The 13,965-nt window shown below is 40.7% G+C and overlaps 1 pseudogene; it reads right to left on the bottom strand.

Moving 5' to 3' along the window:
• Positions 1 to 7,752: 7,752 nt before the first annotated feature.
• Positions 7,753 to 8,383, bottom strand: LOC109377327 (glyceraldehyde-3-phosphate dehydrogenase-like; annotated as a pseudogene).
• Positions 8,384 to 13,965: the final 5,582 nt, after the last annotated feature.

Genomic DNA, 13,965 nt, shown 5'->3' with positions numbered 1-13,965 from the left:
AAGAATAATAAAATCAAAATCAAAGGTGAAAATTGTATTCTTAGTTTGTTCCTACCAAATGATTTCTTATAGGAAGTACACAGATGTGGCTAAAGCAGGGAAAAGTTAAGGTAAATTTAGCAGAAGTATGCAGTTTAGGTGTTGAGATGTTGAAGGAAGAAAAAAGACAGGAATGTATTTTAGTATTACCAATGTGTAAGTCATGTGAATGAATACATCTCATTTTATGGTCATTTATAGAGGGTCCAGGTGTAGTGTTATTATTAGATCCTTAAGAACAACAATGGAGGGCTGGCTCGAGTGGCTCAGTTGGTAAAGAGCTTGCTCAAGAGTGTGAACTTTGAGTAACAGCGTAGCCGGTTCAATTCCCACATGGGCCAGTGAGCTGCGCTCAGGCTGAGCTGCTGCTGAGCTGCCAACAGGTGGCTGGATGGCTCAGCTGGTGATAGCACGTTCTTCTTACAACAAGGCTGCCTGTTCGAGATGGCGGGCTATGCCCGCTCACAATGAAAGACTGAACTCGGCACCTTGAGCTGAGCTGCCACCCGGGTGGCTCAGTGGAAACAGTGTGCGCTCTTAACAACGAGGCTGCTGGTTCAACTCCCGCATGAGATGGTGGCTACGTCCACCCACAATTAATTGAACACAGCACCTTGAGCTGAGCTTGCTGGGCTCTCCACAACTAAGATTGAAGGACAACAACTTGGCTGTTCCCCTTCCCCAATTCCCCAACACTGTTCCCCTTCCCCAATTTCCCAATAAAATCTAAAAAAAAAAAAAGAACAACAATGGAAAATAATCAAATCCTTGTCATTAAATGAAATGCAAATAGGAAAAGCAAATAAAAAGCATTCTCTAACTCTGTTTCTCAGAACAATCTCTATTTGTTGAGTTATATATGACTGCACCTGTGCTTAGGTCCTAAACAAAGCAGCTGTGAGAACCACATGGTGAAATTTACACACTAACTGTGTCTATACTACCTCCAGGTGAAACTAGTCAATAAATCTGATCTGAACATAAGACAGCCAACAATGAATTTCTGATCATAGGGTGAGGGAAGGATCATCTTAACATTAATACCAATGATTGTGTGTGAAAAGAGTCAAATCATGGAAATCACTTAGAGTCTTCATGTAGAAACAGTCTCAACCCCTCTTTTTTGGGTAGGTAAAGGGTGGGAATATATTTATTTAGTTAGTTATCTATTTATTTATTTTAACTTTTAATTTGAAATAACTTTAAATTATGCAAGTGTTGCAATCATAGTACCATATAAACTTCACTCAGCTTACCCTATTGTTGACATTTTATAAAACCATGTTATATTTATCAAAACAAAGAAATTACCGAAACTAAAGAAATTAGCTGTAGACTTTGTTCAGGTTTCTCCCGTTTTTCTGATATGTTTTTTCTGTTGCAGGATCTAATTCACATTACTATGTTGTATTTAGTCATGATATTGCCGTAGTCTCCTCTAATCTGTGATGATTTCTCCATCTTTCCTTATGTTTCTTGACCTTGCAACTTTTGAAGAGTAACTGTCCAGAATTTTATAGGCTGCCTCTCAATTTGGGTTTGTCTGATGTTTTCTCATGATTAGACTGAGGTTATTGGATTTGGGAGAAGAATATCATAGATGTGATATGCCCTTCTCATTGAATCATATGAGCTCAACCCAACCTTTTAAAATTTAATTTAATTTGGTTTCCACAGAAAACTTATTTTTGTGGTGCAAATCTCTGGGTATGCTTGCTGCAGTCAATCATGTGTCTGGCATTTCCTATGTAATAAGTGTAATTGAAAAAGTTGGAAGAGGTCAAGGCAATTTTGTAGCCAAACAGAGTATTAACACAGTCTAAGAAATTCTGAAAATTGTTTGCAAGAACACCAGAGTCATTTTATGCTGTTTTAATTTGACAACTACAACACCTTCACTATTCTGTGGCTTTTTCAACTCAGTTAAGAATAAATAGCATCAATCAAGAAATCAATCCCAATTACAATTGCTTCATAAACAATAAAATACCTAGGAATAAATTTAACCAAAGAAGTAAAAGACCTGTACTTAGAAAATTATAAGACACTGAAGAAAGAAATCAAAGAAGATACAAATAAATGGAAATATATACCATGTTCATGGATAGGAAGACTTAATATAGTTAAAATGTCAATACTATCTAAAGCAATATATAGATTCAACGCAATTCCTATGAAACTACCAATCACATTTTTCTCAGAAATAGAACATATAATCCTAAAATTTATATGGAACCATAAAAGACCCCGAATAGCCATGGCAATCTTGAGAAATAACAACAAAGTGGGAGGTGTCACGCTACCCAACATCAAATCATACTACAAGTCTATAGTAATCAAAACAGTATGGTACTGACATAAAAACAGACACAGAGATCGATGGAATAGAATAGAGAGCCCAGAAATAAATCCATCCATATATGGTCATTTAATCTGTGACAATGGAAGCAAGAATTTTCATTGGGGTAAAAATAGTCTACTTAACAAATGGTGCAGGAAAAATTGAAAAGACATATGCAAAAAAATGAAACTGGACCACCTCCTTAAGCTATATACGAGAACAAATGGATTAAAGACTTAAATGTAATACCTGAAACCATAAAACTCCTAAAAGAAAATATAGGGAGTAAATTTTGCAGACATTACTCTGAGTATTACTTTTACTGATATATCCCCTCAGGCAAGGGAAGTAAAAGAAAAAATAAACATATGGGATTACATCAAACCTAAAAGCTTTTCACAGCAAAGGAAACTATCAATAAAACAAAAAGGCAGCCTATTGAATTGGAGAAGATATTTGCCAATGATATATCTGATAAGGGGTTAATATCCAAAATTTATAAAACACTCATTCAACTCAACACCAAAAAAAACAAACAACCCAATTAAAAAATGGGCAGAGGATATGAGGAGGCATTTCTCTAAAGAGGACATACAGATGGCCAACAGGCATATGAAAAAATGCTCAACTTCACTAACATTAGAGAAATGCAAATAAAAACCACAATGAGATACTATCTCACTCCGGTCAAAATGGCTATCATCAATAAATCAACAAATAAATGCTGTGAGGTTGTGGAGAAAAGGAACCCTGGTGCACTCTTGGTGAGACTGCAGACTGGTGCAGCCACTATGGAAATTAGTATAGATGTATCTCAAAAAGCTGGAAATGAAACTACCTTATGACCCAACAATTCCACTCTTAGGTATCTCTCCAGAGAAACCCAAGATGCTAATTCAAAAAAATATATGCACCCCTATGTTTATTGCAGCGCTATTTACAATAGTCAAGACTTGGAAACAACCAAAATGTCCATCAGTAGACAACTAGATTAAGAAACTGTGGTACATTTATACAATGGAGTATTACTCAGCTATAAAGAAGAATGAAATCTTACCATTTGCAATGATATGGATGGACCTAGAGAACATTATGCTAAGTGAAATAAGTCAGTCAGAGAAAGACAAATACCATATGATCTCACTTATATGTGGAATCTAAAGAACTGAATAAATGAGAAACATAAACAAAAATAGTCTCAGAGATATAGAGAAAAAACTGATGATTGCTAGATGGGAGGGGGGTGGGGATGAGGGAGAAGGGGAAGGGATTAGACAGCATAAATTGGTAACTACAATACTGCCACGGGGATATGAAAGACAGTTTGAGGAATATAATCAATAATGTTGTAAATATTTTGTAGGGTGTCAGATGGACACATGTCTTGTTAGGGAGACCACTTCATGGAAGGTGTAGAGGCTTGACCACTGCACTGTACACCTGAAGCTGAAGTTGAATAATATTGTACGTCAACTATAATTTAATATATATATAGTCACGGGATGTATAGTGTGGGGAGTGGAGTCAATGGAATTGTAATAGATATGTATGATATTGGGGGGGTGAATTGGGGGAGGGGTTGTCACTTTGTGAGGATTGAAAAGTATAACTATTACATTTTTTTATACCTCTGAAACTAAAAAAAAAAAAGAATAAATAGCATCAGCTTCCACTGTAGTTTGTCTACTATTTGTAAGCTACCCAAGTTCATTGAGTATTCTCACTATGGTAGCCTCTGCTTCAAGAGAAAGTTTATAATTTATTCAATATTTGCTGAATTTGGACTGATAGATGGTGAGGATCATGTCCAAAGACATGTTTATGTTCTTCTTCATTGACTGAAAATCTGCTTTGTGAATTTTTTTTACTTATAAATCAGCCTTGGTTTTCACACAATTTGGTAGTGCAGGTGGTCTCTGGAGCCTGATTACTTGGGTTCACATTCTTGCTCTTCCCCCTCTAATTGCCAAATCATTGTCTCTTGCTGTATAATTTAATCTTCTCCTAAAGTTAAGAAGATTACATTGAGTTAATGAGAGTTTAATGCACATAAAACTCTCAAACCATGGCTGGCACATAGTAAGTACTAGAATAAACGTTCACTACTATCATCATTATTCAAAGCTACGAGGCATTATTAGTAAATATTTTATGTATCACATTTCAGCACACACAAATAAGGCATAGAACTTTTAAGGGGAAAGAGACATTACATAAATAAAAGTACTCTTACATAGTTCACCTAGCCTTTTTTGTATCATCAATTATGTATGTTTCCCTATACTTCAAAATTAAATGCTTAGTTCTCTATTTAAGATTGAGTTTATGTTTATTTTTCAAAACGCACCCTTCTTTCCATTCTAATTTATTTTACTAACATTCACATGTTTAGTTTTTAGATATCAGGCCTCTTGTTACCTAAACTTTCCCTACTAATATTGACTTTTGGATTCAAAAGTTGGTTTAGAAATTCCAGAGAATTTTACATTTATTTCTGGTACTGTTGTGGAACAGAAAGCGTTCTTCCACTTGTCACTAGGCAGAGCCAAACACTAAACGCTGAGAATTGCAGTGGAGAAAGATTGGCTATTTTATCACGAGTGGTGCCACCCAGGAGAACAGGAAGCTAATGCTCAAAAGCCTGAACTTCCCAATCCAGGGTTTGGGGAGTGTATTTAAGGGGCTGGGGGAACAGGTATGTGGAAGCACTGGTGGGGCAAATTTTAATTGGAGGACCTTAAAGCCTGGCCATTTATGGTAAGGGGTATTGACACAGGATGTTCCTGGACCAGGGACCTTATACTTCTGAAAGGGTTCCGTGTTTAAGTTCTGGCTACGTGTGTGTGTTGGGGCGGGAGGCAAGACTGGTTCTAGGTGCAGCTGGAGATCAAAGTTCTCTCCTCCGTGCATGCTTCAGCTATATAACTTGCAGTTTTAGTGTGTTATCTCTGAAAAGCAACTCAGTTCCTCATTAAACAGGATAGGACCATTGTGAGCTGGTTCTGTGATTACAAATCCCCCCTTTTTGTTGTTCATTCCTCAGTCCTGAGGGAAATAGGGCAACCAGGTCCAGGTTCAATTAAGATGGAGGATTAACTTCAAGATGGCCTCAGATTTGTCCAACCACTGTGCTCTTGTAACTGGCTTTTACAACCTCAAATGCCCACCTCTTCCTCGAATAGTCCCTGAGCCTTAGAGGGGACATTCCGGATGTTCAATTTACAAGCAGAGAACACAGCAATGGTGGAGGTAGCAGCAGGTCAGGATACCTGTTCCCTAATAATGGACAAAGAATAAAGAGTAACTTTTGTTATTCTGTCCCCCAGGACCCAAACCATGAAGCTGATAATTGCAATGATCACTGGGGAGCATGTAGTCTAGCTGCAATTAGTACCGCAAGTCTCAGGAAAAAACCAGTTTTAGTTTTCAATTATTCTGCGTCAAAAGATGGGAGAAAAACTGTTAACATGTTTGAGGAGTCATTGGCAGATATTGGAGGAAACTAGAAGAATTCAGATCCAGTCCAGTTTATAAGTAGAAGACAAAACAAAACTCAAAAGACAATGAATAGCACTAGATTCTAATATTCATAAAGGTATGTTATAGTTTCTACCGAAACATAATATTTCTCTCTATAAGTCACCCCCATTTTTACCAAAGATACCAAATTAAGACTAACTTATTTGCAAAACAAGTCTAGTTTCAATAACTTTGCCTGATTATTTGTATAAGTCCAGGAAGAATAGTAATTAACCATATAGACACTTTTAAATCTGCTTTGCTGGAATTTTTTTCAAGAGCACTCTTCACATTGAACTTTAAAAGGGCTCTCAAGGCCAGAAAAGCCAAGGCAAGGATTTGCCATCGAGAACGCCTGCAGTACCCATAGTTTTGGGTTAACTCCTCTCTTCTGAAGGTCCCAGCATATCACAATGCTCTTTCCTCCAATTATAACAAGTACAGCGGCCTCACCTCTGTCAGTTAGCAAGTCAGGAGCTTGTGGGTTCTGTTCAGACGGTGCATATCAGGCGCACTGACGGGGTGAAGGCCCCGAGGTCATCTGCAATGTGGTTCTTTGTCAGCCCAGGCGCCCAGGCGGCGGGCCGTGGCCTTTAACAGACAGGGCCAGGGGAACCTCCTTTGTAGCAGTTCCTAAGCCTCAGTAAGGAGCCCATGCTGTACTGCTGAGACAGAATAGGGATGGGTTCGGCTCTGCTCCCTTAACCGCCAGATCCGGCATCACCCAGTTCAGCCACTTTGGGAAGTGGAGATAAGCAACGTTCCAACTGCAAAACTTCCCCAAAGCCACGGACACCCACACCTACATGCGCACTTGACCCAGAGTTGACCACTATCTGACCTTCCCAGGCGGGGAGCGTAGTGAACAGCTATCTTGAGCCTGTGAGCATGCCCTAAGACCCTGGCATTGGCTGCAGCTGCGCAAGCGCTGAAACCAGGAAGAAAGGAAAGGCTTACCCTGATTGACCTCAGCAAGCCTGCCCTCAACCTGCCCTGTATAGTGTCCCGAAAGACTCCCTTGGGGAGCCAGCCAAGAGCTTCTCTCACCGTGCTGTCTCCCTTGTGCTCCAGCATAAGCCCCAATAAACCTTGTCTGAGCTTCTGGTTTGACCTCTTGTCAATTTCAATTACATAAAGAGCATAAGAACCCAAGATCAGTAACACTATTATTGGATGATTTCATTTTTTCCAGATACCTTAGCAATAACCTTTGCCCACCGGTGTAAAGTTCAAGATTGTTAAAGAGCCCACAGCTGGCTGTTAGAGGTATAAACCTAGGGGCTTAAGGAATGGAATTTCTTTGTACCTAATTGCAAATATTTACATGTGCCTGGATGGGGATTGTTCTGCATTATTAGTATTTTGATGCTCTGGTCTACAGCTCTTGAGCAATAGTTGACCAGTACACCACCCTGATCAGCTAGGATATAATCCAAAGCAATTCAATTACCTAATACAACTTTGACCAGAGAGCCTAAGGCCTCCTTCTGAGACCCTATGGCTTTAGCAATCTCATTGGCTATTTTATTGAAAGATTTCTAATCATGTGTTCATAGGCTCCCACTCCCCACTCCGGTGAGATACGGTCCTGCCAAACACTGGCCAAAAACTATGTTCCTGATAGCCAGGTAGATAGAAAACTGGGGAACTTCTCTTTTGAGTTGATTGAATAAATTTAAAGGAAGCTAATTAGATTTTATATATCCAGAGGAGATCATTTAAAGCAAGTGGAATATTAGAAATACAAGCAAATAAAATGAGGGTCTCAGTGTGTTGGGGGATCAATTTGGGAAAAGAACTCCCCGGTAGCTGAGGGCCTCTCTTCTTGCTGGGGCTGGTGATCCAGGAGGCTCTTACTCCTTGAAAGCCATGTGGACCATGAGGTCCACCACCCTGTTGCTATAGCCAAATTCATTGTCATACCAGGAAATGAGCTTGACAAAGTGGTCATTGAGGGCAATGCCAGCCCCAGCATCAAAGGTGGAAGAGTGGGTATCACTGTTAAAGTTACAGGAAACACCCTGGTCCTCAGTATACCCCAGGATGCCCTTGAGGGGGCCCTCTGATGCTTGCTTCACCACTTTCTAGATGTCATCGTATTTGGCAGCTTTCTCCAGGTGGCAGGTCAGATCCACAACCGACACATTGGGGATAGGGACACGGAAGGCCATGCCAGTGAGCTTCCCATTCAGCTCAGGGATGACCTTGCCCACAGCCTTAGCAGCACCAGTAGAAGCAGGGATGATGTTCTGGGCAGCCCCTCGGCCGTCTGGCCACTGCTTCCCAGAGGGACCATGCACGGTCTTCTGGGTAGCAGTGATGGCATGGACTGTGGTCATGAGTCCCTCCACTTGAAGGGTGGACGCCAAAGCTGTCATGGATGACCTTGGCCAGAGGGGGAAAGCAGTTGGTGGTACAGGAGGCATTGCTGACAATCTTGAGGGACTTGTCATACTTCTCATGGTTCACACCCATCACAAACATGGCTCCACCCTTCAATTACAGTTGGCATTCAATATTAGTTTATACTAGTTTCAGGTGTACAGGTGTAGAGGGTGAATTTTTAGAGAGAAAAATTGTCTCAATAGAAACTATAATATACAATTGTGGGCATTAGTTTCTAGTTCAGCTAATTGTCTTTAAAATTTTATTTTTCACCTCTAAACTGGACTGGATCCTGAATTTTTCTAGTGAAAATATTTTACTACATCCCTTTGAACTGATATTTCATTTTCTCCCATCCTTTGCCTTGGAATTATTGAGAATTAAAGCTGTTTTTTTTCTGAGCCTTGCAATTACAAATTGGAGCTAGATGACATGTTATACACTGTAGAGAAATTGTCAGAACAGCTCATGCTTAAACAATCTCAGTGACTGATGCTGTGTAAACCACACGTTTTACCTGAGTACCTGATGACCTCAGAGATGTTCAAACTGCAGACCAGGAGAATCTATCAGATTGTGACTGCCTACTTTCATTCCAGCAAAAGTGAAACTATGAGCCTTACTTCTAGAAATCTTGACTGACAGCCTCACAGATTCAGAAACTAGTTTGTAATTTGCTCTGATTATTAACCTTTATTTTTCTTTTGTTTCCATAAAATCTCATCAAATATCAATGTTATGGAATTTACCAGTATAGTCAGCCCTTTGGCCCATTCTGATCAAGCTCTAAGACTCTAACAGACCATCTTAGAGTCCTTGGCATGTACGTCCTTAGAGAATAAGATTGCTTTAGGTTGCTTGTTAACGGAATAAGGAAGTGTTTGTACAGTGGCCAATTTATCATGTTTGGGGTCCTGGGAGTCATAATAACAAAAGTTACTCTTTAGGGCCAGCCGAGTGGCTCAGTTGGTTAAGCACTTGCTCAAGAGTGTGAGCTCCGAGCCACAGGCTTGCCAGTTCAATTCACAGCCTGAGCTGAGTTGCCAACAGGTAGCAGGATGGCTCAGCTAAAAAAAAAAACAAAAAAGTTACTCTTTATACCTTGTCCCATATTAAGATACAGGTATCCTCTCCTGTTGCTACCTCTACCATTACTGTGATCTCTGCTTGTAGATTGAACAGCCATAATGCCCCCTCTATAGCTCAGGGACCATCATGGAAAAGATGGGCATATGAGATTATAAGAGACAGATAAAGGGCACAGTGGGCAGACAAATCTGACTCCATCTTAAAAACTAATCTTCTTCATTGAGCCTGGACCAGGTAGCCCTATTTCACTCAAGATAGGGGAAGGAACAAAAACAGAGAGGAACTATAACAGTGAAATGTTCAAGCTTTTCAAGAGTTTTACAAAACAAGCCCTCCCGTTTCCCTCCTCTTGACATAAAAGAAGCCTGATCTCCGTACTTCCTTAAGATGGATCTGTGGAACTACTAGGTCTCCCATTTTCTTGGGGGTGGCTTTTTGATCAATAAAACTGTCCTAACTCCAAACTCTGATGTTTCGAGTTTAGGTCTTTCGAAGCTTTGGGCACATGGACTTTGAAACAATAACAGTGTGGGTTAAACTTTGACTATGTGCTGTATAAATCCCTCTCCGATACCAACGAAATTCAGGTGAGTGCACTCCCAACAGGCTACCACTGCAGGCTGCTTTAGCATGTACAAAGAAAGCCTGGAAAGAGAGTGTAAAGTCCCCATTCCCCTGGGAATGGCTCGAGGTGGCAGAGGGAGAGCAGTGCCTCTCTTCTGTGGGGTCAGAAGGCTCTTACAAAGGAGTTCACTATAGTCACCAAGAAATTCAGTTCATAAAAGTCAAATCAAATAACATCGACAAACAACACATCTCACTCACATTCATACATCCCGCACTTCCACACACACACATATACAATTTTCAGAGTTAATTTGCCAGCTCTAGACTAGTTTAAAACCAATTTCAAGTTTAAAACAAAATTCCATGGCCAGATTCAAACAAACCAAATGATTTCAATCCAGATTACCAAGGTAATTTCTCAAAGCCTGCTTCCTTATATAACCAGTGGGAAATTCCCAAACCACCAAAAGGGAAAGTTTCTTTGGTGTCATTACACAGGAAGTTATTCACAAAGAGATGTCTCTGAAGCCACATACCCAATTTCACTGCAAAATGGAAGCACCGTAGGTCAGCCATGCCCGGTCAGCAGTGAGCAATGCTGGTCTGTCCCTGGAACAATAAGTCCAGGCAGCTGCTTGGGTGGGACTTGGAGAAATGTCCACTGGCCAGTAGTCATTGAACCACAGATAGAAAGCCCGTTCAGGTCTAAGTCCCATCTGAGTTGCCATTTTTGTTATAAAAATCTACCCAGGGTAACAATGACACTGTCTTCTATTTTGTGATTTAAACCTCTAGTGTCATTCGATTTAGCAGTGCAGTTTAGCTTGGGATGTTCTGTAAGTTTTCCTTTTCCTTGCTTTCCTCTTTTCCCACCAAACCTTAATGACTCTGTTTACTATAAGGTTGTCAGAAAAGTCGTGATGGATTTTTTCTATGTTTTTCGTTGCAAAAATGTGTCATGACTTTTCCGACAACCCAATACATGTACTATGCACACACCAGCTTCAGTGGTTCTGTTTACTCTGCACACACCAGTTTCCATGATTCTGTTTACTCAGACCGAATGCATACATGGCTCAATGACTTGAAAGAAGTTTCTACATCTGCATAAGACCCACTCCTATCTGTGAAACAAACCAGCCTCTGGGAAGCACCTTTTACCAGGAATTGCCTGACCAACGTCCCCTTTCTGTTGTGCTGCCTCTCCTTACCTGCCTATAAAACTTTTTGGCTATGCTGGAATGGGGAGATAACCTTGGACAGGAGTCCGTCATCCTCCCAGAATGCTGGCATTTTGAATAAACCTGCTTTTCTTTCCATCAACCTCGCCTCTTGAGTTTTGGCTTTTGTGCAGCAAGCAGCCAATAACACCAGCACTAGCAGAGCCAAACACTAAACACCGAGAATTGCGGTGGGAAAATATTGGCTATTTTATTATGAATGGTGCCACCCAGGAGAACAGGAAGCTAATGCTCAAAAGCTTGAACTCCCCAATCCAGGGTTCAGGAGGGTTTTTAAGGGGTTGTGGGAACAGGTATGTGGAAGTGCTGGTGGGTCAAGTTTTAATCAGAGGGACTTAGAGCCTGGCCACTTATGGTAAGAGGCATCGACACAGGATCTTCCTGGACCGGGGACTCTCTGCTTCTGCTACCTGCTGAAAGTCCAGCTCCTGGCCACATGAAAGCCAAAACTTGAGAGACGAGGCCGGTGGGAAGAAAAGCAGGTTTGTTCAAAATGCTGGCATTCTGGGAGGATGGCAGACTCGTGCCCAAGGTCATCTCCCCCAACTCCCACCATGGGCCAGAAGGTTTTGTAGACAAATAAGAAGAGGCAGAACAAAGGGAAACGGGGAGGTGGTCTTGGCCTGGAGTAAAGAGAGCCATTCAAACTGGTCTGGAGTAAACAGAACCATTGACACTGGTGTACATAATAAATGCATCGTAAACTGAGTCATTACAGTTTGGCAGGAGGGGAGGCGAGCAAAGCAAAGAAAAAAACCTCAAAAAGTCCCAAGCTAAATGACACCGTTAAATTGAATTACACTAGAAGTTTAAATGTCACAATAGAAGCTACAGTGTCACCCCTACACTTCTGAAAGGGTTCCGGTATTCAAGTTCAGGCTATGGCCTTGTCCTTTGGTACCAGGTGTACCTGGAGGTCAAAGTCCTTTCTGCACGCTTGGCTGCATGACTTCACGTTTTGGTCTGTTGTCTCTGAAAAGCAACTCAGTTCTCTCTCTCTCTCTCTCTCTCTCTCTCTCTCTCTCTCTCTCTCTCTCTCCCACCTCATCTAAGCCCATTCTCTTCCCTGAGAATGTATCACTAGCACGGAGGGCCTAGGCTTCTCTCTGTTTCTCTCTCTGTCTCTCCTTTCCCCCACCCCCACTCCCTCCTTGGCTAGGCCCTTCTCTTCCCTGAGGATGTATCTCTAATAAACCTGCTTGCACACTAATCAGCTTGCTGACCTCTGACTCTGCACTGGTCGGCAAGAAGAACTGAGACTCCCGTAACAGTGCGGCAATTACAGTACACCATAGCAGTTAAAATCGTTTACTTAATACTCTTAAATAGTTTCTTAGTAACTTACTCTAATAAAAATGATAAAATCAAAATATTGTAAAGAAACTCACTGAGTTTTCAGAATGGAATTTGAAGCACTGTTTAAATAAGTGAATGTGACTGTGCGATCATGTCTTTATGGTCTGATCTTCCTGGTTTAGTTTGTGAATGCACGATGGCCTTCTAGGTAAGATCACTTCTTGCTTCTCTGAATCAGAGGATCCTAGAAGCTACATGAAATAATTCTACAATAAATTTATATTCCCATGAAAATTCAGTTTCCCAATCCTCATTGTGAAGAAATTATGTTCGATGTGTTGTAAACACTCTTGGTTAAATGAAAGAGTTTCTTCTCATGTATCACATGTACATTCATGATTCCCACTGACAATAATCAGAGGAACAAACACAAAGTTGTAATCTTTAAACTCTCACAGAAAGTGAGGAGAGATTTCTCAGAACTCTCTGCCAAAGCCCTCATCAAGACTCATTGGCTCAAATCTAGTCTCGGGCCCATGGCTCAACTCACTGCCCAAGGGGACCCATTGTTTGGAGCTGGCATTAGTCCATCTTGTCCTGAAGTAGATCAGCTCAAGGGCAAAGGTTGAAAAGTGAAACCTACGAGTTCTGTTAGGAAGAAGGGAGGAGGGTGGATGATTAAAAATGTATATTTTGTAACAATTTGGATGTATATTAATTAAACATATATTTATATGACTTTACCACCTGTAAGGCAGTCTACTATAAAAGAAGCTGGGGTTATAAGTGTGAGCAAGAGAGACAGTTTCCACCCTCATGACCTTATATCCTACTTCATAAATACAGACAATAAAATTAGTAATATAAGTCAATGGTTCATATTTGTGATGAAGAAACTGAAACAGGGTAATGGGGTAGAATGTGTGTGGGATGCTTGTTTTAAAGAGGTGGTCTTTCTGAGATAATGATATCCTTGCTGACACTGGAATCATGAAAAGAAGCAGATGGATGAAGACCTGGTGAAAGAGTGTTTCATTTCAGAGAATAGCAATTGCAAAATCTTCAAAACAAAGTCGGCCTTTTCAGGTGAGAGAAGGAAGACTGGCAGAACTAGAATATTGAGAGGGAGGTAAGCGATGAGGCCTGGGAAGTCATTCAGGGATAGCCCATGTGAGGTTTTTCAGGTCATAAGGAAACGTTTGGATTTTATTCTACTTGACCTGGAAAGCCACTGGGGTTGCATTTGTAGGAAGGAAATAGTGAGGCATCAAAGGGAAGTAAAGCTTTCTGATGTCTGTCTCACAATTTCACTTGTATGAATTAGTATTTCCCAAATCATCTGATCTCTTTAATCATGGCATTCAAGGCCATTTATTTGAGTACCCCAAATATTTTTCTGTACTGAATCATTGGCCAATTTCTCCCATGCTACATGAGCCACTTTCTAATTTTAGAGAACCCACACCATTCGCTTGAAAACACACTTTT

The sequence above is a fragment of the Hipposideros armiger genome, unplaced genomic scaffold, assembly GCF_001890085.2.
Source record: "Hipposideros armiger isolate ML-2016 unplaced genomic scaffold, ASM189008v1 scaffold_1364, whole genome shotgun sequence".
Classification (NCBI taxonomy): domain Eukaryota; kingdom Metazoa; phylum Chordata; class Mammalia; order Chiroptera; family Hipposideridae; genus Hipposideros; species Hipposideros armiger.
This window is presented reverse-complemented; position numbering and strand designations above follow the sequence as displayed.